General features: G+C 41.2%; 1 protein-coding gene across 3 annotated transcripts in view; it reads right to left on the reverse strand.

Moving 5' to 3' along the window:
• cv-c (RhoGTPase activating protein) overlaps nucleotides 1–26197 on the reverse strand; it is a 214253-nt gene that overhangs the window by 165010 nt on the left and 23046 nt on the right. The gene's annotated exons all lie outside the window — the stretch shown is intronic.

Below are 26197 nucleotides of genomic sequence, written 5' to 3' on the forward strand. Positions count from 1 at the left end.
TGTATAATTGTTTCCGATAAATTTATTTATTTGAAAAATTAATATTCTAACAAATTCTTTTACCTAATTTTTACCCAATAATATCAGTAAAATATTAATTAGCGAACAAGATATTAATAACGTGGATATTCTTTTTTGATATAAATGAATACCTTCGTTGATTGCTATTAGAAATATGCATCAAACGAAACGAGAAATTATTATTATTAACTAGTAACTATAGTATAAGATTAAAATATCAGATTGCTATCTACCAATTGAAATTCTAAGACACCGTTAAACGTGTGACAATATCAGCTACTAATTTAAGGAAACCATAAATTATGAAATGATACGTTCAATGTACGTGATCATTATATTCGCTGTACAATTCTATTGTAATGGAACGATGCATTAAAATATTCGATCATAGTGATAAACGATCACGGTGCAACGATACTTTTCACTTCGACGCCGGTCATTAGACGTCGATACATTTATTCTCGTTTTCTTTGCTCATTATACCAGACTGTTCTTCACGCTTTATCTATTCGAGGACAATTACGATCAGACGTTTCATTATCGAAACCCCATAACTACAAACGAATATCATTTCACAGCCGTCTAATCTTAAATAATATCGCTCTAGAACATCAATATACTCCAAATAATAATGATAAGCTCTCGACAATTGTTTCTGCATTTTTCTATCTCCAAGTAGTTGAATTTTTTTTCTGTTTATCTGTACGTGGAATGCTGATTACGTTTCCTTTTTTTCTGATGCACCGTGTTGCAATATTGGATTAAATCAAAAATTTGTTTCATTTTTCCGGTCAAATTGAAAGACAAAATCTCCATATATCTTCCATTTTTTCTTTGACTAAAACTGTCAATATAATCTTTACTCAAATAACCTTTCATAAAAAAGAAGACTTTTCTACAGATAACACTCCTCGCACCCTTCACCCATTAACCACAGCAATTGTTATCAATCTCCTCGTATCTAGAGCTTCAGATAACCCACAATTAATTTCACTTTTTCTCCCATCAACGATATCGTCTCGTAAACCCCGAAAAAATACAATCTACCGTTTCTTCGGTAGATCATCGGTCCCGAATAATTCAACGACCCAGCGATCGTAATTCCTTCATGGACCACAATAACTTCCATCGAGGTGTCTTTATCGAGGGACCGAAGATACTTCCGCCGTCAATCGCCATGCCACACGTTACATTTAATTACCCTTATCTGGGTCCGCGTTCATCAACGACCTCTCTATCGGTAGACGGCTGCATTGGTTCGTGTTCCACAAACGATCTCCCAAGTCAGGTCTTTCCTTCTATAGGAAAAACTTAGCTGGTCCATTCGAACTTAACACGCTACCAACCATGTGGGTGAAGATATTTTTTTCTGCGGTAATAACTTTTTTTTAATTAAACCCTTAAGAAGATATATTTGTTAGACTCGAATACCGTGCTCCAAGACAAGGAGTCACATTGCACTGAACATAGAAAATCTCCCCAAATGCTTGGCAACGTGTTCAGGTCGTCGGGTCATCGACGCCAATGAACTCTGTTCTCGAACGATGCTGTATAAATCTCTATACCTATCGCCTCTCGACGTTTCTTTTTCCACGATCTGCTTACGTCCCGAACGGATCTGCCCTTGTTTCACACCACGACCGGCTCGATTCTTCGTCGAAACAAGAGGCCAAAAGTGCCGCCTCCTGTATATTAATCGCGTGCCACACCGACACCATTGGACACATAACGTAGAAACAGGAGCACGATGCTCCCGATCGAACGCGTTTGCCTCTTCGGGTTTCGCGGATACGGATAACCAGGACGCCGTTGCCTGCCGGGCATCGGGCAACGCCAAGGCGATGAAATTATGTCGATGCCTTCGTGAACCCTTCTCCGTGCCAGAGAAAGCTCGAAATCATAGCAGCAAAGCGACAATAAACAAGAGTTTTTAAGTTACTATTATGATTGATGGTAATTCGGATTGTATATTGTCGCGATAGTGTGTCGGTCTATTAGAACGATGCTTATTAACCCTTTCGATGAACCTACATATACGTTCGGAGAAAGTCAGCATAGTGGTCTATAAATTCATACATGTACGATTGTGCTCTTAATACAAGCAGCAAGTATACACGTGGGTGTTATGAGTTTATGATACGTGTTACAGATAGAAGAAATATTGTTTAATTTAAGTCGGATGAAAAGTATACCGATGTGACGTACTGCTTAGGATTGCTCGTTGGCTGAAGTACGGTGACGTTTGATAATATCCTGTGTGGAACTGATTTTAAATTGATATCAGCTATGAATAGAAATTAGTTATTTCTTAATGGGATCATAGCAATTGAAGAATAGTACCCGAAGAATATAATTGAAAATATATTTTATCAAATGATTTGCAATTATAATTACTTTTCTTCATGAGCATAAGTAACAAATGAGAAGCAACAGCTTGCAAGGATGAAATGGAGGAACGAGGCTAATGCTCATTGTACGGGAAATTCAACCAGCGTGTACACAGCTAATTGCTGTCTAATTGCGTGCATTACCGAATACAACAACAAGGAGGCGCGGCCGTTAAAGGCGACCGCGACGACGCCCGGTATAAATGAGCCCTGACGGGATATAAATTCAGGGTTAAATACTGCACGCAAAATGCAGTAAAGCCCCGGTTTACGAGCATCCGACAAGATCTCCCGCGTGCATGTGTCTCACGTGTGCACGTACATGCGACCTCATGTTCCCTCCTAGCGCGTGTCTGTTAACTAGAAACCTGATTATGCGCAAATAATTGGGGATGGTTAATGCAGTTGTGGTGGATTTGTCATTGTGCCAATATTCTGAATGCTTGCAATGCTTACTACATGTGATGGATGATTTCTATTAAAGATTCTGGGCTATTGTTAATTAATTAGGTGCTGGCAAATTTATCGAGTTTAGAAATACTAGTTCGAACTAGAATTTCCACACGGTAATTGTCGTGGGAACCATTATTGCGAGGCTGTATCGTGTTCGAATTCATTCTATGTGTTCTCGCTCGGGGGCAGAAAAACGTGGTGGAGTGGCAATGACGAAAGTTCTTATCGGAGCAGATTTATAGAGAAGGTTCGCTCGAGAGCGTTCTATTTAAAGCCTCGATGCAAATGTATCGAGCTCTCGACGCCAAAGCGTTCCCGGCTGACGCGATAAAAATTCTGGCGTGCGAATTCGGAATCTGACTTGTCGATCGGTCGTGGTTCGCGCGCCCGTACTCCTTCGCAATATATCTGCGACTCGTAAAACTTCCAGCCAAGGATTCCTAAGACGATAAATGCTTGGAACGGGACACTGAATAAGAGCGCGAATCGATGATAAAAAAGATTAGCCCTAAGCGTGTCTGATATTCCGTAGTAATAATTTCGATAGAAATAACCCGTGGCTTCGTCGATATTATTTTGTAAATTAATCGAAATTTTGTGCCCATCATATTGTACAGTTCATTTTTCTTTTGGTTAGAATACGGCCCTCGTATTAAAACGGTCGATGTCATGTTACCACTAACGTTAAGAGCATTATCGCGAACCTGTTTACCGCGGAGCAAGAGCCATTCCTAACAAGGGGACAAGAAGATAATTGCATAATTGGTCGGTCGTGGTAAAACAAATAAGCAGCTGCGATCCTGCATAATGAGTCGACGTCCATGAAAAAGTAATTACACGTACTGATAATCGGTAGCGCACAAAGAGGCACGATCCACCTATGCAAGATGATGATCAAGGTGCGATTTTTCCATGAAAAAATTCAGCCATAGATACAGTGCTATATATTCTATCTTCCCTGACCCCTTAGCACTGAAAGGGTTACATTTGGAATAAATCCAAATTAGAATTAATCCAAAATCTAAGCCATTCGATATCTATATTTTCTTCGAGTTTCATTCACAAGAAGATCCTGCTGTTGCAATTATGCAATTCTCGACGGATGCAGTTCCGTGCAGCGCATTCGTGCGGGCCAAGCCACGAATAGATGGATAGTCGTTGGCAGGCTCGATCTGTAAAGCCGGTAATTACTCCTATTAGCGGCGTGCTGATTGTTTTGGTCGTGCTCGACTTTTTTTCCCCTGGCCGACCTATCTCTCCGCTACCTGCGCTCGGCTAGCCCAGGCGGTCTTCAGGGCGGCTCGCAAGAAGATAGGAACCGATTAGTACTCACTTTGACCGGCAATTAAAGGATTTTAATGAGAGGGAAATTTACTCGTGCGCCTCTATCCTGCTGCTACCGCTGATCTGATGGATGAGACTCGATACCGTGAAGCGATCGAGGGATGTGATATATCGGATTCGGCTTTTAATGAGAACAATTTATGTACCATGTTCCTGGCAATGATCTAGGAATTATTGTGGATCTATCTGGTTTGATTAGGAGTTTCTATTTCTTAGATCTTCGGCGGGATAGATCGATGAGATCTGTTGATGAGACTGGTAATAGCATTTAAGATTGTTTTATTAGATAATTGGATGCTGAATAGAGGCAACTAATTAGGAGATCACATTTGGATTCGAATAAAGGAAATTTTATATGGACGAGTCTCTAATTGAGTTCGTTGGATTTGTTATTGATCAGCACTATTAATTTCAACTTTCCTAGCTTATCACTATCTTTAATTATTCTTCTAGTTTTCTACATTATAACAACAGGTTATGGAATATTTTCGTATTGTCTATTATTTTTCAAACCGGACAATTGAAAAATCGTGTTGCAAGAGGTCGTTTCGCATGGAATCTCCTTCGTATGCTAATCGATACACACGGAACGATCGTTCATTGTGCGAAAGACCGGGCTTAATAACCGATAGGGGAAATGATTAATAACGGAAGTACAAGGGGGGCATCCAGATTGCTTTCTGCAATAAATAGGAGATCGTCCGGCGAGTGTTGTCGGACGGTCGCTATCTTTGCAATTATCGGGGGCAAATGTAGTTGCAGATATAATTGCGAAAAAATCACTCGCCATATTCGCCAGCGAGGACACATACGAGAGTAGCTAACAAGCCTCTTTCTCTTCTAACAACCCTTCTTGTTCTTTCGAACCAGCCAGTTTTATAAGAATATCGTCGAACGAAAGTTGTTAACAATCCTCGACATCGAGCACCGCATCTCTAATTAAACAATGGATACCACCGCAAGTATTGTTCGGGCATATAGAAAAATATCATATCCCTGAGCGTAGCGGAAGGGTCTAAACGAGCGGATTCGGTGATACCACGGTCGTGACCAATTATTTATGGCATAACGGTGCAGAGTTACCGTGCCAATCGAGATTGTCGATCGTTCTAGTTCGTCGGCAAGAGAGGCTCGCTTCGAACGTCGGGACGACTTTTCAGTCCATATCTGCCCTTATAAACCATACAGCTAATAATCGATAAAAATTTTATCTTCCTCGCGTACCATTTCAAAGTTCTTTAAATAAAATCTCTCATCCCTAAGAAGACCCCATTTCTTACAGTCCATGAATTTCCTAAACAGCATCCCTAGATACGTAATGTTCGATACGGATCAAAGGAGATCTGCTACAGGAACGGCACGATAACCGTTGAAATACGCGAGACGACATCGATGCGTTATCTCGACGCTCAGGTAATTCCGTCTCAGCGGGAACGCGTTCACGGGCATCGCAGCACGTGCAGAACGATTTCAAGCTCGATCACGCGGCTGCACAACACCCGGGTCTATCGGGTTCGCGTGTGTAGGAAAGTGGGTGCGCGCGTGCACGCCGATCGATCTGGATCGATCGACATCGAGTAGCCGTTATACCTGCTAGCCGAGTTCCAATCGGTCAATTTGCGGCACGATTCGCGCGTTACCGTGTTACGAAACGAGTGGAAGCAACTCACCTCCGCCTCGACAGCAGACGATACGCCCGCAGACATAACTCATCGTCGACCCCAGTAATCACGGGGTGGGCAGGCCCATTAGAATTATCGATAAGCATCGATACTTCTCACCGTGCACCGCACAACGCCTCCGGTCAGACCTTTCGATAGAAAATTTCACTACGAATCGGTTCTAGAGATACGTTCATTCGAATAATACCCTTCTATAAATCGTCTGAACGAGAAGGACAAAAGGATTAAATCTATGCTGTTATCTTTGTAAGGCACGTGGTCGTTAATTCACAATCAATGAATGGATCTTGAAAATAAAAAATGAAAAGAACTCCCGTTTATCCTCCGATAACTCGTCCCATCACGGATTGAAAATTTCCCATGAACGTCCATCGAACATTCGTGTAACGGCTGGCTGTCTTGATCGGGACAGGTTTTAGAGGTAACAAAATATGATACGCGGAGTCAAAGCGGATCCTAGAAAGCGGCTTAGGACGGCATTAAAGCTGTCCATCGATGTTAAATATTGGCGCAATTAACAGAGCTCGTAAACAAGATAAGCTCTCGCCGGACCGTGCTTGTATTATTTATAAATCTACGGAGAATTTGTAACCGGGACTCCTTCGGTCGCGAGATAAATATATCCATTAGAGCGGTCGATAAATATCGACACTCCTCCGGCAAGCATCGCACCTTGCTCCACGGTCTCGTCCGCGGAACGACGGAAAAATCTTTCGATACAGATGGAAAATCGCCACGGTCCGCGGAGCGAGTTCTTGGAAGCAAGACGGAATCGAGTGATTTATAAGCGCGATAGCGCAGAATCTGCAGGCTTGCTCGCGATTTAACCGAAAAAAAAGAAAGGAATCCGAACTCGCGCAAACGATATAAATCAATCCGGTGATATTATAATCAAGATTCCACGATGTTGTACATCCGTGTACGATATTTGTCTCTGGTAACCGCCTGTCAACCTTGATAATTGTTTTACGATCATTCGAGTCCAATAACCGTTCCTGTCTACCGAACGTGTGCTTGCATGGATTGAGTAATCACCAGCAACATTTTTCGTAAGGCTCTATCGACCTTCGTAATTGTTTTACCTGATTAGTGGTCAAGCAGGCTTCTCGGAAGGTACATGAGTTCATTTTGTTCATTTCTTTAATAAGAGTCGATAACATCGTCGTTCCTTTTTGACTTTCGTGATCAAACAGGGCGGGACTTGACTGGAATCTCTGATCAACGCGTCAACTATCTTCGTCATTTTTAATTTCGAAAACATACATTTTAAATGCAAAAAACAGGTAACTAGCGTATCCAATTCCTTTCGAATTTGTTGATTTCTAGAAAGGGAAAGAGCTTACCGTTGCTAGGATCTGGGAAATTTCTCGTGAACAGCCGCCAGGTTGATATCGCGATTCCGATATAAACGGGAAGAAAAATAATCAGGCGTCGTGTTTAATGGACTCCCAATTAGAAATCGCTCATGTATGTGGAACTAATTGCTATCCCAGCAATAACGATGCCTGGTTCAGGAGTAATTATCGTCGGCAGAAATACTGCCTGTTCGGCGATAACTTGTTGCAGGTTGATGTATTGCGACACTTTATCGCCGCATAACGTACTAGTGACTCAACAAACGCTGCCTGAAAACAAAACGAGCCGGACGAGAGAGGTCCGAGAGGCTGAGCTTATTTTAAGATTTCTCTCGCGAAAGTGCCGACGATTTATAGGCGTATCCTTCGAACTATCCTTTTGACAAGCGAGGAATCTCGTCGAAGGATACGCGGGCCTTTCTCACTCTCGTTCTCCAGGAACGCGTTGAACCGACTTCATTTTTCCGGATGAAAAAAAGTCTTTCCCTTTCAACTTTCTAACTCCCAAAGTAAAATAATTCAAATTTCAGATGGCACGTTAAATTATCGAACGAGATTAGAATAAACGTTGAAAATGTGTTGCTTAATACACTGCGGGAAACATGAATCATACCAGTGTCAAAAATCACTTCCCAGATTGTAGAAACTGCATACGCTAAACAGACAGTGTTATGTGCCAGTAGAGTTGCCATCGTAGAAGAATTATTAAGTGGTCACTTTCGATGCAGGTCGTTGCGCGATAGCAACAGGTTTCGTTCAACCGTACCAGTTTCTCACAAAAGGTGACGGGCGAAATTCGGTGATCTCGCGTTCCCGACAGTAACACGTGTTTCGTTATCGAACATCTCGGCTTCGTAACTTCGCGGAGGCGTGAAAAATAAAAGGGCCGATTAAAAGGCAATAGGCGAGCACTGTCGTGAAACTAACTAGAGAATGGCATGAAAGTAAGCAAAGGAAACAGTGATTCGCTTCGGGCAGCCTTAAATCAGCGGAGCATGAACTCCCACACGAAAAACCCACAAATAGACTCAAGTAGCCCGTTCATTGATATCCCGGTCGCGGAATCCGCCAAGCGCGACCAGAAGTGTTCCCCTCTGTCTTTACCGATAAACAATCAGATTAGAAAGATCGAGGAAGTGTGGTAGCCATGGCCAGGGGAAGAAACAACAACGATATACGGTGTGCTGGGTTAAGAAAGAGAGAGTGTTATCCAGATAGAAAACGAAATAACAACAGTCGGCTTACATAATCGTACAAGAGTGACCCGCATAATTATTCGCGAATACCTGGCATAAATTTTCACTGCTGTCCAAGCGGAGTTCTATAAGCCGAATCGGGCATCGTCTTGTCCCGAAGCGATAGAAGGTTACCAGCCTCTTTTACACCCTCGGTACATGCTTCTCATCCCTCGCGCTTCCTTATCCTGCCTCGATTTCAACGTCCACCCGCTCGGCTGACCGACACGCGTGGCCAAGAAGGCGCGAGAGGTTATTTATCGCGGAACAAGGAAGGAAAGTTACGGGCGAGGAGTTACGAGGATGCCTGGAGACATTCCCGGCTCGAGCCGCGGTCGCGTTTAATGAGAAATACCAGCCCGACCAACGTGTAACCCTTCAACCGAGGCTGCTTTGCCACGTGCCTTTCGAGAAGCTGTTTCGTGAGGCTTAGAGCTGTGTTTCCGTTGTTCGATATACGAGGTGTGCTTGCTAAATAACGATACTGATACTGTAACTTCATTTCAATGAAGAAACATTTTAGTTCTGTTCCCTTGGAAAATGATTTTTCTCACCTCGCCCGACTTTATAAATTTTACATTAAAACGAAGAATAAATTATTTCACAAGTACGTCTTAATTTTCTGAAACAAATGCGAGACACGAGGTAACACCTTGTTAAGTCTTTCATTTAACAGCGTGAACAATTATTTCAAGTCAGTCCCAGGCAATTCTGCCATTTGCCAAACGAATCGATAAAATTGCGCTCGATAGGGCATGCTCCTATAAACAACTTACAGCTTTCTAATCCCGGGACAAATTTATAGCGTAACGAAGTAAAGGTAAATATATCTATTGCGGGAATGCATTAAACTAAATCGATAAGTGTAGAAAGTACAATGAGAACGCTATTATTTTCTGTTCCATTCCCTCTCACTCACTTGAGAACTTCATCCATTTTTCAAAAATCTGTAGTTGAAATTTTCTATTTTGATATGTTGAATCGAATGAAAATCATCTAATTAATAATAGTGATAATAAAATGGGACACCATTAAAGAAAGTTATCGTGGAAGGAAATCGTGTTGAGATATTAAATTGTAACATTGAGTTTCATACGCTTCTTACAGCTTCCTCCCGGCGATTATCCCCCGTTTACTAAAGCGACGCGTGTAATCCTCGAATCTAAAGCACAACTCGTCACTTGAATGGACATAAGAGTTTCTCTCGTTAGGGCATGCTCGGCATGGCTACTTATAACTTTCTAATCGTAAGTCTAATTTATAGCGTAATAAGGTAAAAACGGATGTACCGGTGATACATCTATAAGCGAGACAACGCTTCCCGCAGAATAAACGTGAAACGAGCAACACTTAGGATTAATGGTGAGATCATCGAGAAAAAGCATGGCAAAACCAAGACTTTATCTCTGATCTGCATGAGAATTAGAAAAAATTTTAAATTCGAATTGCTTGTAAGATTTCGCTGCGTCTGATAAATGTACCTATTTCGTTTCAAATACAGTCACGTTTATTAGCGGCAGCTTATTTATGGAATTACTTCCTTGGAAAAATAACGAAGATAGCAGCGGAAAAACAGGTAAGAAACTATTACACTAATAACAATTATATAACGATAACCGCATAACCGTCTAATTTTCTACTCAAATCAAATACATCATACTAAGCCTAATTATACCCGTGCTTTACGACCTATAAATAATGTATCATTTTGCGTTTCATAATTTTTCCACCGACCACTAAGTAACCGTCACATGCTATCAAATAATTGGTACTTTCCTCTAGCAATTATCAAGCAATAAATTCATTTTACGATGCAAACTTTTCAAAATAGTTACATGATGTCTATATCCTATATTCGCTCTCTAAAAAAAGGAAATAAAAATCTCTGAAAGATTACAAATGAAAGTTGATTGATGGAAGATGCAAATGGAGCTTGGAGCTTTCGAGAAAGGATCTGAAAACAGGGCTTTAATTTACACGGGTCTCGTACAATGAGGTACTTTCGTCGTCTGGCAAAAATCCGTCGAGCCGTTTGTCGCGTGCCACGAATAATTTGTAGTTTCCAATCGTCGCTATCCGCGTGCCGATCGAGGCATTAAAGTTTCGAGAAACTCGTCGCTCTCGACAAAGCCGCGCACTTTACAGCCGCTCGATAAGACGACGTCTCGAGCTCATGTTCGACACGTTTCTCTCGGCGTCACGGTAGATAGAGCACACGAGTCGGTCCCGATCGCACCGACTTGAAAATAATTAGATGCGGGCGTCGATAATCGGTTCGAAAGGTAGTGTGAACGCATCGAAAAATCGTCCTCCTCGAGAAATCCACGGTGCGAACTTCTATCTAACCCTTGTTCACTTCGTACACTCGCGATCAAATCAGGTTTTCATAGGGAAGCAGTATATTGTCGGAATTTATAAAAATAATTGAATCTAGGACCAATATTTTGGATGTGATTAAAGAAACGACTTATGAAATAATTGATAGTGTTAAAGCATTAATGGAAACCTGACACAGAGCAGCTATCAAAGGAATATAAATCACGTTCACACCGGCCAGAACGAAGTCTCGCTCGTCACGCTCTTAAAGCTCCCATTATTTCGCAACTAATCCAATCATCGTGAAAGCGAAACCGCATTTTCTCCTCGCAGTGACAGTAACATACGAGCAAAAATTTTAATCGCCTGAATAACATGCGAACATCTATCGAATTATCTTAAAACTGGTTCGACTTTACATTTCCTCCTCTTCTATTTAACTTAAAACGATTCACAAATTTCGAAAATGACTTTCCAGCAAGTAGAAAATATTAATGAAGATTATATATTAATGAATTATGGTAATTCTTTCAATTTTTCTCGTATAAATTAGAAGCTTCTGAGGCTCACTTCATAACCCTGCTAATAATAATCCTCGTGATCGTTCGACGGATTGAAAATTATTCAAATGACGGGGAAACAAGCGATCCAACCTTGGCATTCGCGAATAATCATAATCTTGCGGCAGGAATCTTAGGCGGCTCGTTGATTTTCTCGCGAGCAGGAATGCGTTGAATAATTCACCCATAATATCGCTTCTGAGAATGTAATTTGCAGTGATAACAGCGCGAGAAAGGTAATACCGCAGGTGTACGTAACTTTCTAACGTTACAATTAACAATCAAATTTTTTTATAAAACCACGAATCACTGCTCCAAATAATTTTACCAAAAGCATTGAAATCACTGCATGAAAATTAAAAATACAATATAAAACCTTACCATTTTGTTGAAAAACGAATAACGTTGAATCACGCACGTTACAGGAACGTTGTACACTGCATTATCGTTCACAGCACGACAAATCTAGTGATAAAACTGTTCGACGTCGATAGATATTGCCAGAGACGTGATAGTTTCACCGAGCTCGTTCAGCTCGTTGCAACGGAAGTGCATACATCGTCGAGTTACGACTAAAATATGTCCACGTTTCAGGGAAGTAGACCAATGAGCTTTCGTCGAGGCGAACAGGTGGGCAGACGGGGTTGTTATCGGGTAAAAATTGCTCCAAAAAGTCGATAATACCGGGAAGTGCAACGATACGACGACAACGCGACGAATGTGCAACAACGCTCGATAGAGGTACTTTGAGATTACTCTACTTGCAACATAGAATCCCTGGAAATCTTCCACGGGAAATATTTTATTGCATTCAAGGTCGAAATTGAATGCATTAAAGTTTCACGTGATGTTGAGTGTCTTTGATAAGAATTACATTATCGGGACTGCACTATTTGATAAGAGAATACAGCAAATAGATCCTTAAACATTTCGTAGCCAATATTTACAGAGAAGCGTTCAGAAATTTAATGTTGGGACGACGGACCATGAAAAGAGCCTCGATTCTAATTTAATTTTATACCATTTTCATTTTCTACAGTTTGCACTGTTAAGATTAGACTTCAATTTATTAAAAATCAGAAATTTAATGAACAGACACCAATTGGAAGTTGCCTAGGAAGTTTTGGCAGTCGACGAGGAGCTCGGTTACAGGATATGGAACAGGGTGGGCTCGAATTAATTGTGCACCGAGGAAACGTAAAGTAACGGTATGAAACGAGAGGCTCGAGTGCCTTTAACGATGACATAACACCACCGACACACACCAACCACCAGTGTGTATCTACTTGTAATCGCCTACGTGTTCGAGCTACCTTGTGCATCGGGATCGTTGCCTCACCTATGATCGACCGCCGCGAAACGGCTCGATAATTGCCGCGAAATTGCATCGATCCGTCGATCTTCTCTCGAACGAGCTGAAAGCAGCCCTCGCCGGAGGATTTCCTTTCCTCTGGGTGAACAACTTTCCTCGTGGGTGTGCCGTGCTCGCTAGTTACCGATGCAAAGACCATTTCCGGTTTTTTATTAAGTCATTAGCCATCACAGATTTCTTCTTTCATGCGTCTGTTATTATTGACGTAATTCTTTTTTATTCGATAAGGATTACTGTTACGCAGTTCCTTTTACGTCAGAGATTCATGGCGATGCGTCAATGCCAAAGATATCATTACTCGTTACGACCTCCAGGTGTAGAATACTTAAAAAACGCACGTTCAAGTCCTGCTACGTGTCTACGGACTTGATTTCATAAAATTGCGCTCCATTTAATTCGTATAATTCCGTGGACCATGCTGATATCGCGTTTCATTTAATTTCTATGATATCCGAGCACCGACAGAACGCTGTTTTCCTGTCGAATCAAGTTTCTGTTTTATTAAAACGTCAAATGACGTTGTTCGTCTAATCTGTTATGAGTTACGACGTTGAACAAGAAATGATAATTGAGTAACAGAGGAAAGAAATCGAATTGAAAGAGAATCGAGAAAGAATGTTGCACGGGTTCTCGTTGGCGAAAGTGGAGCCGATCGGTTTGCCACGTGCAAACGTTATCGGTTACCACCCACGGCCCATAAAGTCCTCGTTTATGGGAGCCGCGAGGGAAGATATACACCGGTCGCACAGGAATTAACGCCGGAACTGGTGTAACGGAGCGACGACGCGCCCTCGTTTCGAACAAATTGCCGACACAAAGCCGCCTCGAAACGCGGGGACGCCGCTAAATGGACGTAATTTCGAGTTAACCACACGCACGATGGATCAACCGACGCATCTGTCGTTCCACGAGCCACATCCGTGTCGCAGCTGGCTAGAGAAAGAGAGAATGTATTCGTGAGGGTTGCTCGGAGAAGGGTGAAGAGCTAATTAACTTCAGTGTGGCTTGTGTACCAGGTCATTCACACCGAAAAAAAAAGTGGTGGATGACAGTTTGGGTACAAAATGACTGGTCTTCGCATAGCAAAGGAAATGGTACAACATAGGTTGTAAGAGATGGGATGGTGAAACAGATGTTAAGTCAGGGTACTAATTACATATTTAGGTAAATGAGAATGATTAAGTTTTGATATGTTATAAGAATTTCGATAAATACTTATGATTGCATCTTTTAAAAATAAAAGGCGAAATTTCGGTGCACATATTAAATTGTACATCTTGGGAACACGATGAAATTTAACAAGACACGGACACCATTTGAAATTTATCACGGACTGGTTTTTAAACGAAAGAAGCAACCCGATGTTCCTCATCTGCTGCTAATCTTCGTGAGAATGCAACGATCTTCGTGTAACTTAACGAGTGCCGACAATATTTGGAATACGTAAGCGACTGATCGAAGAGGGAACCGATAATGCATTCTTTATTACGCCGATTTTCGTAAGAATGTGGTAGAATTTAATGAGAGCTTCTCGGAAGAAATCGGCGGCTCGATGGCCGCTTAGGGGCAGAAAATGAACGGCTGCTCCTCGAAAGGTAACTCGATGAAACAGGTGGAAATTAAGGTGGCGGAAGCGGTATTCTTATCGAAGATAAAATTTAATCAACTTTTTGATAATATTTGCATATGGAATCGCTAAGGTACCCAACAATAATACCTACACTTTTAATTCGTGAATTTTTCAAATATTTTAATATTTCTCTCAAACGATATATGAAATAAAACCTCTGGAGTGAAACACTTTTCTGAGGGGCCGCTTTCAAACGCGTTCCAAATTTTGAAATTCACGTGTTTCCTGGCAAGGTTCCCCTCCGTGTTTATTAATGTAACGCCTCGGGACCGCTTCCCGTAAAGGAACAATGGTCGATTATAAAAAGTCAGCCCACGAAACGACGTCCAGGCCGTTGTATTAATCTCGACGCGGGGTTCACGGGGCCGAATAAATGTTTTTTCTTCTTCTGTTTTTGCCCCTGCGTGGCCTGGCCAGACTGGCCGTCTCCGTTCTCCTCGGATGCCCGCGTATTTTCAATTTGCAATGCTGATAAGATGGAAATACCCGGTCGGATTTGTAAGTCGAGCGCCGACGTAATCGGCTTCGTCGCGGCGAACGATGAAAGCGATCCGGTCTTCTCTGACGACCATGCAATTTTTCGCGTTTTTTGTTTCCTTCGCGTGGACATTTTTCCTTTCCTCCCCTTTTTTTTTTTCTTTTACAGAGTAACCTGAAGAATGTAGCCACCGGTGGACAGGTAAAGAGACGAATGGCCGCACGGTGCAACACGACCTCGATTTTGTTTCGACGTCGAACAGTGTGCAATTAATTTCTGGCCATACGGATATGTTGTATGACTTCGTGAACGAGCAACAATATAGACAACGATCGTAACTCAAAGCTGACTCGCTTGTTTCATTGACAAGCAGATAATTGCCACTTGTCTGCTGTTGGTTAAGTCGTGCTCTCGCGGAAGAAAGGCTATTTAAGTTTTCCTTTCTCAAGGTTGAAATGGATAAAAGAATGTTAATTTGGAACCAGTGACGTTTGTTTACACGAATACATTCGGTATTACTTTAAATATCAATCTTTTACGTTTCGTTTTGGGTACAAGATAATAAATCTTACCAGACATCCAGCGTTTGGCCAAGTAAATAATGAATAAAAGATAAATTTATAAATAGATTAATTTCATATTCCTTATTTTCTATGTAAATACCAATCTCTCGTACGAAAACTTTTCACGTTCCATTTCTAGTGCAGGGTAATAAATTCTAGCTAACCACGAATAAATCTTGTATCAAAAGATCTATCAGATCTACAAATGATACCACTCTACTCAAACAATCATAAAAGGTTGAACCTTGTATATCAATCAACGTGTAAGAAATAGAGCTAATTTTTCCTGTTTTATAAAACTGTCCTTCAATTTCTAAATGCAGCGGAATGCATTTTGATGCATCTGATGACGCGAAGGTTTATACGATTTGCGATTACACCTGTGCAGAACGTGTTCCAGGAAACACGAGGATTCACTGACGCATCATGTTCTTTCATTCATAAAGCAGTGATACGTCCACACACGGGACCACCGTAACGCGTTACCGCTGTTTTGCTCTCGAGTTCAATTGGGTCGAGCGTGGCTCGTCCATCAATGGAACAACAGCGACCAAACAATTTGCAAGCGTGGATTCTTGGCCTTCGTTGCCGGCAAATCGGTGTCAATTGCCGTTTTACCAACGATCATGAACGATACCGTGGTATCGGTATTCGCTGGTACGAGCGGTGATTAAGCGAGATTTTACGATCCTCCCGACCGGAATAGCATCGAAATGTCCAACAACAATTTCTGGACCAGGAATCTTAAATGTTCGATTCGATTATGTAAGACAACGTTGCACGAGTTGCGTAAAACAAGGGCGTGTTTAAAACGTTCCGGTGTATCGATAACTAAACAGATGATATTTCACGCGAGGATAAAACATTCGCCAGCTTAGTGATTTTCCGCCACGCTACGATCTGTCCTATTTAAATCAAGATTAGCTCGACACCGCGTTCGTTGTATTCAAATCGAGATATTACGAGAGAGATCGCGGAGCGGACTGAATTATCAAACAGCATAAATCTCCAATGTATCGTGTAAAGACATAATGAGCAGATAGTAAACAGTTTTACACGGCCGAAGTGGTTGGCTTTATTAAATAATTGCACGCTACGTTGACATTCTTCTAGCCGGAGAATATGTCTGATCGTAATTATTCGACATAGCGGTACCGACGTTTCTGCTTATCAGAGACATCAGTGTTTCTTAGGAACACCAAACATTGTCTGAAATTTATCAAGCTTATGTACGGTTCAATCGCGGTATAATTATTGGCCGTTTTCTATCTATGCACGCCCTTTAAATACGTAATTTCATTTTAAGACACCATTACAACGTCGTTCGAAACACCTTTGCATTCCTTTCGCATTCCACCGGAACACGTTCTACCTGCTTCAATTCCACCCATGCTGTACGACGAAATTTTATGTATTTAACAGATAAATATCGCCAATGCTGTTATTTCGTATTTTTGATATAATTTTTTAATCAAGCATTTACGAGCCCATGTTTGTATAACATGTTTGATTTATTTTTACCGATACCCTCTGTAATTGTCTACCAATGCTCTAGGGGTTAAGAAACACAGTCCCAAGATCACTTGAAACCAAAGCATTCCACTCCAATTCCCTTTTCGATAGATTTCTATCGTACTCCCGACACGCCTGCTCTACGTGAATTCCACTCTCATTATGCAGCGAAATCCTACAACCTTTCTTCGATCGGAACACCGTACAGGATCTACGCGTAAATACAGGGAAGCAGAGATACCGAATCGAAACATTTCGAAGCGACTCGCTTTTCACTGAATTTCTCTGTTGAAACCCCGTCGACAGGGCCGAATTAACGAGCCACCAGCGTAATCTCAGAGTCGAACGCATCCGACACACCCAGCCGGATGTACGGCAGTCCCACAGTTCCACCCACACAGGCGAGAATGCTTGCTTGGCTTCCAAGAGCGTGAACCGAGCACACGCAGCTGCGTAAGATTCGCGGGCAACGACAGGGATAGGGTATAGTTAGTAGAAACGATGTAGTCAATTTGATAGATAGTCAAAGTTTGACAGAGTTCGAACCTTATTTCAATTTGGAATTTAATTGCTAGCAAAGAGCGAGTAACAGGTGCACACTATGACTTCTCAAAATTATTTATTTTTATATCTTTTATTATGATGCAAAGTTTGAATCAAATCGATGGGTTCACGGTCACGCACCTTCCTTATGAAATGCATACGACCCTGATCTGCCACTACATCAATGGGTGTCACCGCTTAATGCTTCAATTTACAACCACGCTACATCGTTTCTACCAGCCATACCTATGTGGCTCGACCAGCCGAGCAGATGAAGAGTGAAAGTACCCGGGGCATGATACAAAGAAGTCATTGAGGAATTCGAGGGAACGACATGCACCGGTCGTTGGCCGACGAAGGATTCTGCATTTCTGGCAAGGTTGCACCGACTGCATACTGCACCGCTTCGAAGTGCAAGGTTAATTGCGGCACCCCGCGTTAATCAAGGCATCGAACAGGCAAGGTAAACCGCATTCGAACGAGCGCGCGACCTGCCGATAAATGCTTCCGATACGGTTCGATATTAATTTTCCATCGTGAACCGATCAACCCTCCCGGTGATCTATCGCAGAGTCACTTATTGATTTCTCTACCGACACTCGAGTGACTTGGATCTTTACTTTTAGTTGCTATTAAAATTGCTGGGAGATGACAATCTTGGCAGTTATTGCTTTATTTCATTCTAATATTTGAACTGTACTTGAAATTCATTTTTTGAAAAATGCAATGACCCAGATAGAATTTTAGTTTAGAATTATATAGAATTATATAGAAAAAAAAAAAAAAAAAAAAAACATGGGTACCAAGGATTTGAACCGAGGACCTTTAGTTTGCGAGTCATATGTTTAACCACGGAGCGGGTCCATGACTCGCAATGTAATCGTTCTCGGTTCAAATCCTTGGTTCCCACTTTTTTTTTTTTTTTTTTTTATGATAATTTTTATGTAATAGTTATTCAAAAAGAGACAAAAACTTCCTCTTGAAAGTTTCCTCAATAATAATCTCTAAAAACGCAAATTTTTTAAGAATGACAATTATCCCTGGATGATGGAAAGGTCAAGGTTTGGTCACAACGATCTTTGGATAAATTAGAAATCACATACCAAACTCAAACACGTTTGTGATCAACTACCAATTCTTGGTCATGGTGAGTCCAACAATTCCATGGCCATTCGTTATACTAATTGGAAGATTCCGTCCGGATAAAGCAAAAGTCGTTTTTATATTCCTAGTCGATTCAGCTTCACCACTGTTGAGTATCATGCCATGTATTAATGTGTATTATTCACTCGACTTGTTTTTCTATCTAGCTTCGAGCATCACTAAATTAAGGGTCTTCGAAATACGCTCACGTGTGGACAGGAAATCGTATAATCATTTACCTTACACTTTCTGAACTCTGAACTTCGAATTCTTCGGTGAACAACATATACTTCCTGTTTTGTCTGTGACTGACCTGAAATGCTCTTTGTATTCTGGTCACAGAATTTCTACTGTATTTTTAAATCGTGACGTACTTTTCTAGCAAAGTATAGGATACTCTTAAAATAAGTTCTCAAAAGTAAATAAAATATTCGTCAATTAAGAACGTTACAAATACTTATATGAATCCACTTGGTAAATCATTTTTGTTAAGTTTTTATTAACAGAGCCATATGATGGAATGAATTCAATTTGCCCAATAAAACAGAAACGAACAACATTAGTCACCAACGATTCGACTAAACAAAATTGTTACACTCATGTTGAGAACAAGGTGCAACCAAATCGCATTTGTTTCCCAACAATCGCCACGTTCCTGAAGGGAATTCACTTTGAACACGTCCCTCGTATATTTTCCTCGCTCAGTGTTCACAGTCCGCTCTATTTACCCATATACCGTGTTATTCGCGCGTTACAATTTTATTTATGTTCGCGGGCGTACGCGAAACCTCTCTCGTTGTTCGCCACCGATTTGCATGCGAACTTGAACGTTACGTAGGAATTCCAAGGCCGTGCGTCCTTTCCCTCGATGGCTACGGATACGATTTCTCTACTTCTCTTCAACAAGTGAAACAAACCCGGATCACCGATGGGTAATTGCATCAAGAATTTTTCGAGAAGAAAAATTTAAATCCAGATGAATCGTAAATTTTGAGGAATTTTTAGAGATTGGAGGGTTTTATAAGCTTAGGGTGCCCTAGGGAGATCTAGGCTCTCCCTCGTCTCTCCTTAGGCTAATCCTAGGCTCCCCCAAGGCAAGTAATGAGAAGCTCCTCGCCCTGTACTTAGAAGGAGGAGCTCCCATCATTTGCTTTCAATTTTACGAGAGTCCAATTGGACCTAACTAAAATTGAAAGAAAGTTCATAGAAAGGCGTACGGTGTGTCCTGTTAGGGAAGGCAACAGCGAGACGAAATGACTCATGAACCAGAATCGGCTGACCCACGATCGAGCAATTACTTAGGTTGCAAAAATCAAGCAGCAACCGCTACATATGTCGCGTTCCTTGATAACGTTTAAGCTGATTTCAACTATTCAATGCAGATCGGGCTACGGTACCCTGCCTTTGTTAACCTTTCATTATTATGCATTGAAAATCGACAAACGGCCAACGGGTAAACGTACGAGTCCGGGATCTTTATTAATTGTTACCCGTGGTACTATTTATCCTGCGAGACATTAACTGGATATGTCAATGGAGATATTTGCGACTACCAGGCAACACTATCCATTAGATACTTTCTAGCAATGGTTACTTTTAATTGCATAGCAATATCGTTGCACAATCATGCGTTTCGCTGGCGACGATCAGACTAGCAGGATGAAGATGTTAATTCATGTTTTCTAATAAGACTTGCTTGGATGTTTAACCTTTAACTACCGGGAGTTATTCTAATGCTATCTTCTTCATTTGTTTCTCTTATTTCGAACAATCTAACATTTATAATTCAACATCTTACACTTGCTACTCTGTGTAATATTTTCCTGAAAAATGTGTCCTTAATTAGTTAATAAAGGTGACTGGAAAATGAAGACGATCGACAAGGATGCGATTAATTTTTTTAACGATAATGTTATGCCTCCAATTAGCGACACCGGTCAATGAGACACCGGTGAAGTTATCGCTCGTTTACTTAAAAAAACGAGCGTGCTCCTCATTACGATGCCGTAATTTCAAGTGGCCTAATAAACGTATGAGTCAGCGATCTTCGCGGCTACTCGTCCTGTGTAAATTACATTCTGGACGTTAGATCGTGTTCAAGTAGCCCCGGAGAAATGATACCGGTCGTGGAACGCGACTCGGGATGCAACTTTGTACTTTATACTGCTCTTTTATTGCTCCTCTTTCGTTTTCTCCACGTTGCATTGCGGCTCATTACAACAAGGTACATTACCGAGTAGAAGTTCGATATTGATGTAATTAAACGTGAAATCCACTGCTTCTTACGCATGAGAAATTTTATATTGATTGCAAACACCGTGGTTTTAATTTTACTTAATGAAATGAGAAATTGCAAGGTGCACTTTATCCTTGCAACTGGACTTAAATTTTGATCAAGAAGCTTTGAATTTAGTTTCTGAAACATTTTTCAGAAATCTTCTCCAGGTTCCTTATTCCAAAATCAACTCATAAACTAAAGCTGAAGGATATACGGTTTCGCCAGAATCGATAAAACTATCTTTTTGTGGAAAATCAATGACGGAAGCAACGAGTCTATGCATTTTTCGAAGAATCAACCATACGGTAGATCGTTAAAAAGTGATGATCACAGAGATTCCCGGATAAATTATTTGCATTATATTTTCTGCGCTTTTTGGCCGTCGTATGAATAAAATATCATGTTTTTCCCGTGTCTACATTTCCTTGAAACCTGCATTCGCATGAAACTGCAATTTGTTATTCGACTTCGCTTTTACACCGCGCGCGTGGTCTGTTGTAAACATTAAGCTGCTGCCTATAAGAGATTGGAGAAAATATTTACGAGGTACAAATTGAAGGACGTACTAGAACTTCGCCGTATTAATTCAAGAATTTCGAAAGTGTCTTACTTTTTTCGAAGAAATCTACTATGTATCCAAGTTCCAATAAATAACAATTCATTTTAAGACTCGACGTCTATTTTAGAAAATAGTATCTAAAATTTTAATAGAAATATATTCTTGTGACATTGATACGTACTATGATTAAAACACTCATAAGCACATTCTGAAATTTTATATGCGATCAAAATTCGATACTAGTCGCTTGCTTTGAGAATTTTTCTAGTCTCCAATTTCTAAAAATGATTCGTAACTCGTATTTGCCTTTTACAATAGAATCTTTCCCTAAAGGAGAAACGTTCAATTCCACTGAGACGATGATTCCCTATCGAATCTATTGATATTCTCAAGCTTATATTGATCACACCAGTACTGGTATCAATGTATCACGATATAAATCGTCTTCTAGAGTGACGCGCGACGTAACCAGATAAAATCTTTCGATGCAAAATGAAGAAACGAAGAGTTAGAATGCGGCGCCTGAGCGCGACAACAGGGGGGAAATGTTGGAATACGGAATGACATCCGGCTGGATGACTCGAGGGGGTTCCTGGTATCTCGAAACTCTTTGGAATTCTCTTCGGTGGCCAGAGGCCCTCGCCCCCAACGGAGATTCTTTCCGCATACGTGATCTATGCCATTTAATCAGGAGTAAAGTAGTTGAATAGAGACACAAGGTATTCTAAATTAATCTTCAGTCAACAACTACTTCTACCAATCAATTGATGATAAAATAGAGGGTTGATTTTAAAAAATTGTTAAAGGAAAATTGTTGTCGAACAAATTGCTATAACAAATATATTTTTTTAAATAATGGTAACTGAACTATCTAACATCTTCAACAAAACGGAATAAAGTTATTGAAATAAATGCTAAACTTCGATTATCTTAACCAACATGTATGGCCACGTATCCAGAGCGATTTTAATATTTATCTGTGTTATCGTAAGCCTTCAAGGCTGAACATCGACAATAAACGTTTGTATAATTTCGCGATAGTCGTTGCCAGGCTGCAAATTCAATATAAGAATCTCGAGCCGGGGAAATGTATTTTCGAGTCGAATAAACGGAGGCGTTCAGATTTCCGGTGTTCGTGTTTCGGAGCGTGGCTGATCTCAGCAGCCTTTGCAATTCCTTATTCGAACTGGCCGACGTCCCAGCAACGACACCTAACTGCGATCCGTTTCGCCAGAAATCGACCGTGTTCCATTTGGCCGCGTATCTCGATGTCGCACGCGAACTGCGAAAGCATTCCCGATGCAAAACACAACCTGTTCGCGAATTTACCGTATCCCTATATTTCCACGTCGATCCGGACCATTTGCTTAGCCACCAGTTGCCACGAGCTGACGTTCGATAATCGCCATAACAATTTTATTCGGCTACATTTTAGCGAAGAACATAGCCGTGTCTGTTTTTCTTCACAGCCACGCGACATTTCTGCGAATTCATTCTCGCGTGCTACGTTCTCCGGTTGCGTCGTATCACGAAATATTTATATACAGCAAATTTTTATTATCCGTGGATGACTTGAAAATATTTAGAAGAAGACTCTGTTAAATTACAGACTGATTCGGATAGCTGATAAAATGACTTTATTATTCTAAGTGCTCTGGTATATTATTTTAGGCAATTATAGGCTGATCGTATGATTTTTTTCTAATTTGAATAAAATGAATAAAATGCGTTTCTTTTGAGAAAAATGATTATTCGTCTGTTTTTCGAGGAGGATTCGCAAGGCACCACTCGAAACTACGTCCTCATGCAAATACGTCTCGCGGCGAGGCGCGATAGCACACGCGTGCTGCTCGAGGTTTCGCGGATAATAATCAGAACGGAACGCGACGACCTGAAGCGTAAATGCACCAACGTTCGCTGCACTTCTCACGCGGGAATGTTCTATCTCTGCATAGCTATCTCGAGATCTCGGTAACGCGTACGCGTACGAGCGGACGGATTCGAGCGGAATAAATTCGTGTCCCCGACATCGTGGGGGTTGATTGAAATTTTAAGCCTTTGAACGAGGCTGGATTATGGGAACCGAGCATGAGAACTCGTACTTTGAAGAGTGAAGAAACATTCATTTCTATTTTATTTCCTGGCTAGATTTATATTTCTAACATTTTATCGTGGAAATTCAAGGTATTGCAAGATCATGCGTAGAACATCGTACTTGATGTAACAATCTGATTATCATCGATCAATTACCACATCATAGACCACGCGCCCAAATTTATGGACAAGGCCAGCCAAAATGATCAACCAACGTAAAATTTTAAAAGGAACGATGAAAAAAGTTGTCCAAACCAGTATCTCTTGCCTTCTGACGTAAGTTCCAAAAGTAACCATCAGATTTTTCAGATGCCTATCGATACTAATTAATAAATCTCCAACTTTCACTTGCATCGTTGAGAAATTTAACAAAATTCTATTTTGAATCCTGACTTTACATAGAAAAAATGTACAAGAAAATTCAATGGAGAACCCGCGAAGGGTAGGTAAAAAGCGAGATCACTTTCGGCGACCTACTGACTGAGCTGGCACAGGTGAGCGTGGCAGGGAACTCGAAGTCGCGGCTGCCAATCGTCAACCGCAAAACATTTCTCGGGATATACGATCGTTAAGCAATAATCCCGAGCGAGTTGATCGGTCTTTCGAGCAATCTGTTACACGGTTTGTCCCTCCCACGCGCCTTTCCCAAGCGACGTGTAGTTCGGTTGCATTCACGGAGGCGTAAATCGCGTAGGAATAATAGAAGCTGATCGCTGCCACGACCAACGACATTCCCGTGCTCGCCGATCTTACAGTCGGTGGCATAATCGTTCTACAAACCGCAACACTGTTGGCCACTTAATTAATTAACCGTGGACAACATTCCAACTAGCAACGTGACTCCTTTTTGAGTGAAACTAGTCATTTGTATTCTTAAATTGGTATACGTCTTTCTATATAAAGTTTAGCTTCACTTATATGATTTTCCTATAAAACCATCAACTAGTCGGGTCTGGTTCGAACCATCAAACCCTGTTATTGCACGTTTTCTCTAATATCGCAGATGCTTTAGCCGGAAGACATTCAAATGCACCAAGAAGCAGAGAGTGTCTTGAAACGTCGATAAACACAGAGATTGGCTCTAATTTTGGTACACGCGAAATGACCTTTCTCGATCGGTCTGAACTTAACTGTTGAAGTAGATCAGTTCGTTTCTCTTCCGACGAAATACGAGAGATTCTGTTTACAGAACTGCCACGAATTCTTCGACTCACAGAATGACCAACGGTCGCCCACCAATTAATTTAACCGATTAATTGTACTGGACTGTCGGCGAATTGCTCTCATTAATTAATTGTCCGGCAACTTCGAGCGAATCGCATGTTGTACGGAATAAAGTTCGAGCCGCGCAAGCTTTGGCCTTAAGTGGACGTTCATTATTCTAATTAGTTCGTCAGGCGGTTATATCAACGGGACAAGTAATTGAGACTCGACTGAAAATTGCAGGAGATACTATTAGTTTAGATTATGATTATATTGTAATCTATTTTTTTTAACAGTAATCCAAAGTGTTAAGTACAATATAATCAATTTTCTTTAAGTATAACTTAATTGCACCTCCATTCACACACTCATCGGATACGTTTTCCTGAAACAGTCTCGCCAGATCCAACAACCGACTACCGTCTGTCCAATTAATTCCGCTCGTTCAACGTAGCCGCTTAATTAATTGCCCGCGAAGCAATTAATTCGCCCGTGGAAGACACGTAACGCAGCTACACATAAAGGCTCGAGTAACGTGTACGGTTTCGCCTAGAAAGACGATGGGAGCGACAAGCTGAGCAACAGATGACTTAAACGGATCTCTTTTCTCTCCTCTCTCATGCTTTTTGCTCGATGACACGAGCTTTTTTTGCTCTTTTCCATGATCGTGCGAACCGGACGGTCGACAAGCAAACGGAGACGAGGAACATTTTTATCCGCGACCCTTCTGTGGCCTTTGACCTCAAACCTTTTCGCCACTTCTTCCTCTACTCGGGATATTTGTCGAGAGGCTGGGATCGATGGTGTTTCGTAGTTCCCGAGGAAAGAAGACACTCGGTATAAAAGGCAAATAAACAAGGGTACGACGAACTCGAGAGAATGTCATAATCCGAATGATTCGTCGTTGTAATATCAATTGTACCTAAACATCAAGCATGAAACAGAGAACGGAATGATGTTTAACTACTCTATCTGCCATGTTCCGCGATAACTAAAAAACACAAGCTAATATTTGCCCAGCTGCAAAAAGGAATGCCACAGAAAAGCGATTCATTCGCGTGCGCCGAGGTACCTATCGTAGAAACGTCTGTAAGTTTCATTTATTCAAATGAAACTACTATGTAGCTACAAACTGCAACAACTGTTAAGTAGTTCCCACATAATAATTGACAAATGTAAATTTCGACAAAAATCCACGGATATGAGGTTCAATAATGTGCGATTTGACGTGGAACGACTACATACAAGCTTTGGGCTCTGGAATGAGAACCGGTCGCGCGTTTTCTCTCGTCCCACCGTTTAATTCGATGGGCCGAGATTCTGGAACAGGTGTACCAATTTAGGTACCAGCGACGAGAGTAAGAGGGAATTCGACGAGCTAATAAGTCTCGATTGCGCGGCCGCGATACCATTCCGATGACGCAATGCTTGCATGTTGTAAAATGCCTTTGATAAAACGTGAATACGGA

The sequence above is a fragment of the Osmia lignaria genome, chromosome 16, assembly GCF_051020975.1.
Source record: "Osmia lignaria lignaria isolate PbOS001 chromosome 16, iyOsmLign1, whole genome shotgun sequence".
NCBI classification, from domain to species: Eukaryota; Metazoa; Arthropoda; class Insecta; order Hymenoptera; family Megachilidae; genus Osmia; species Osmia lignaria.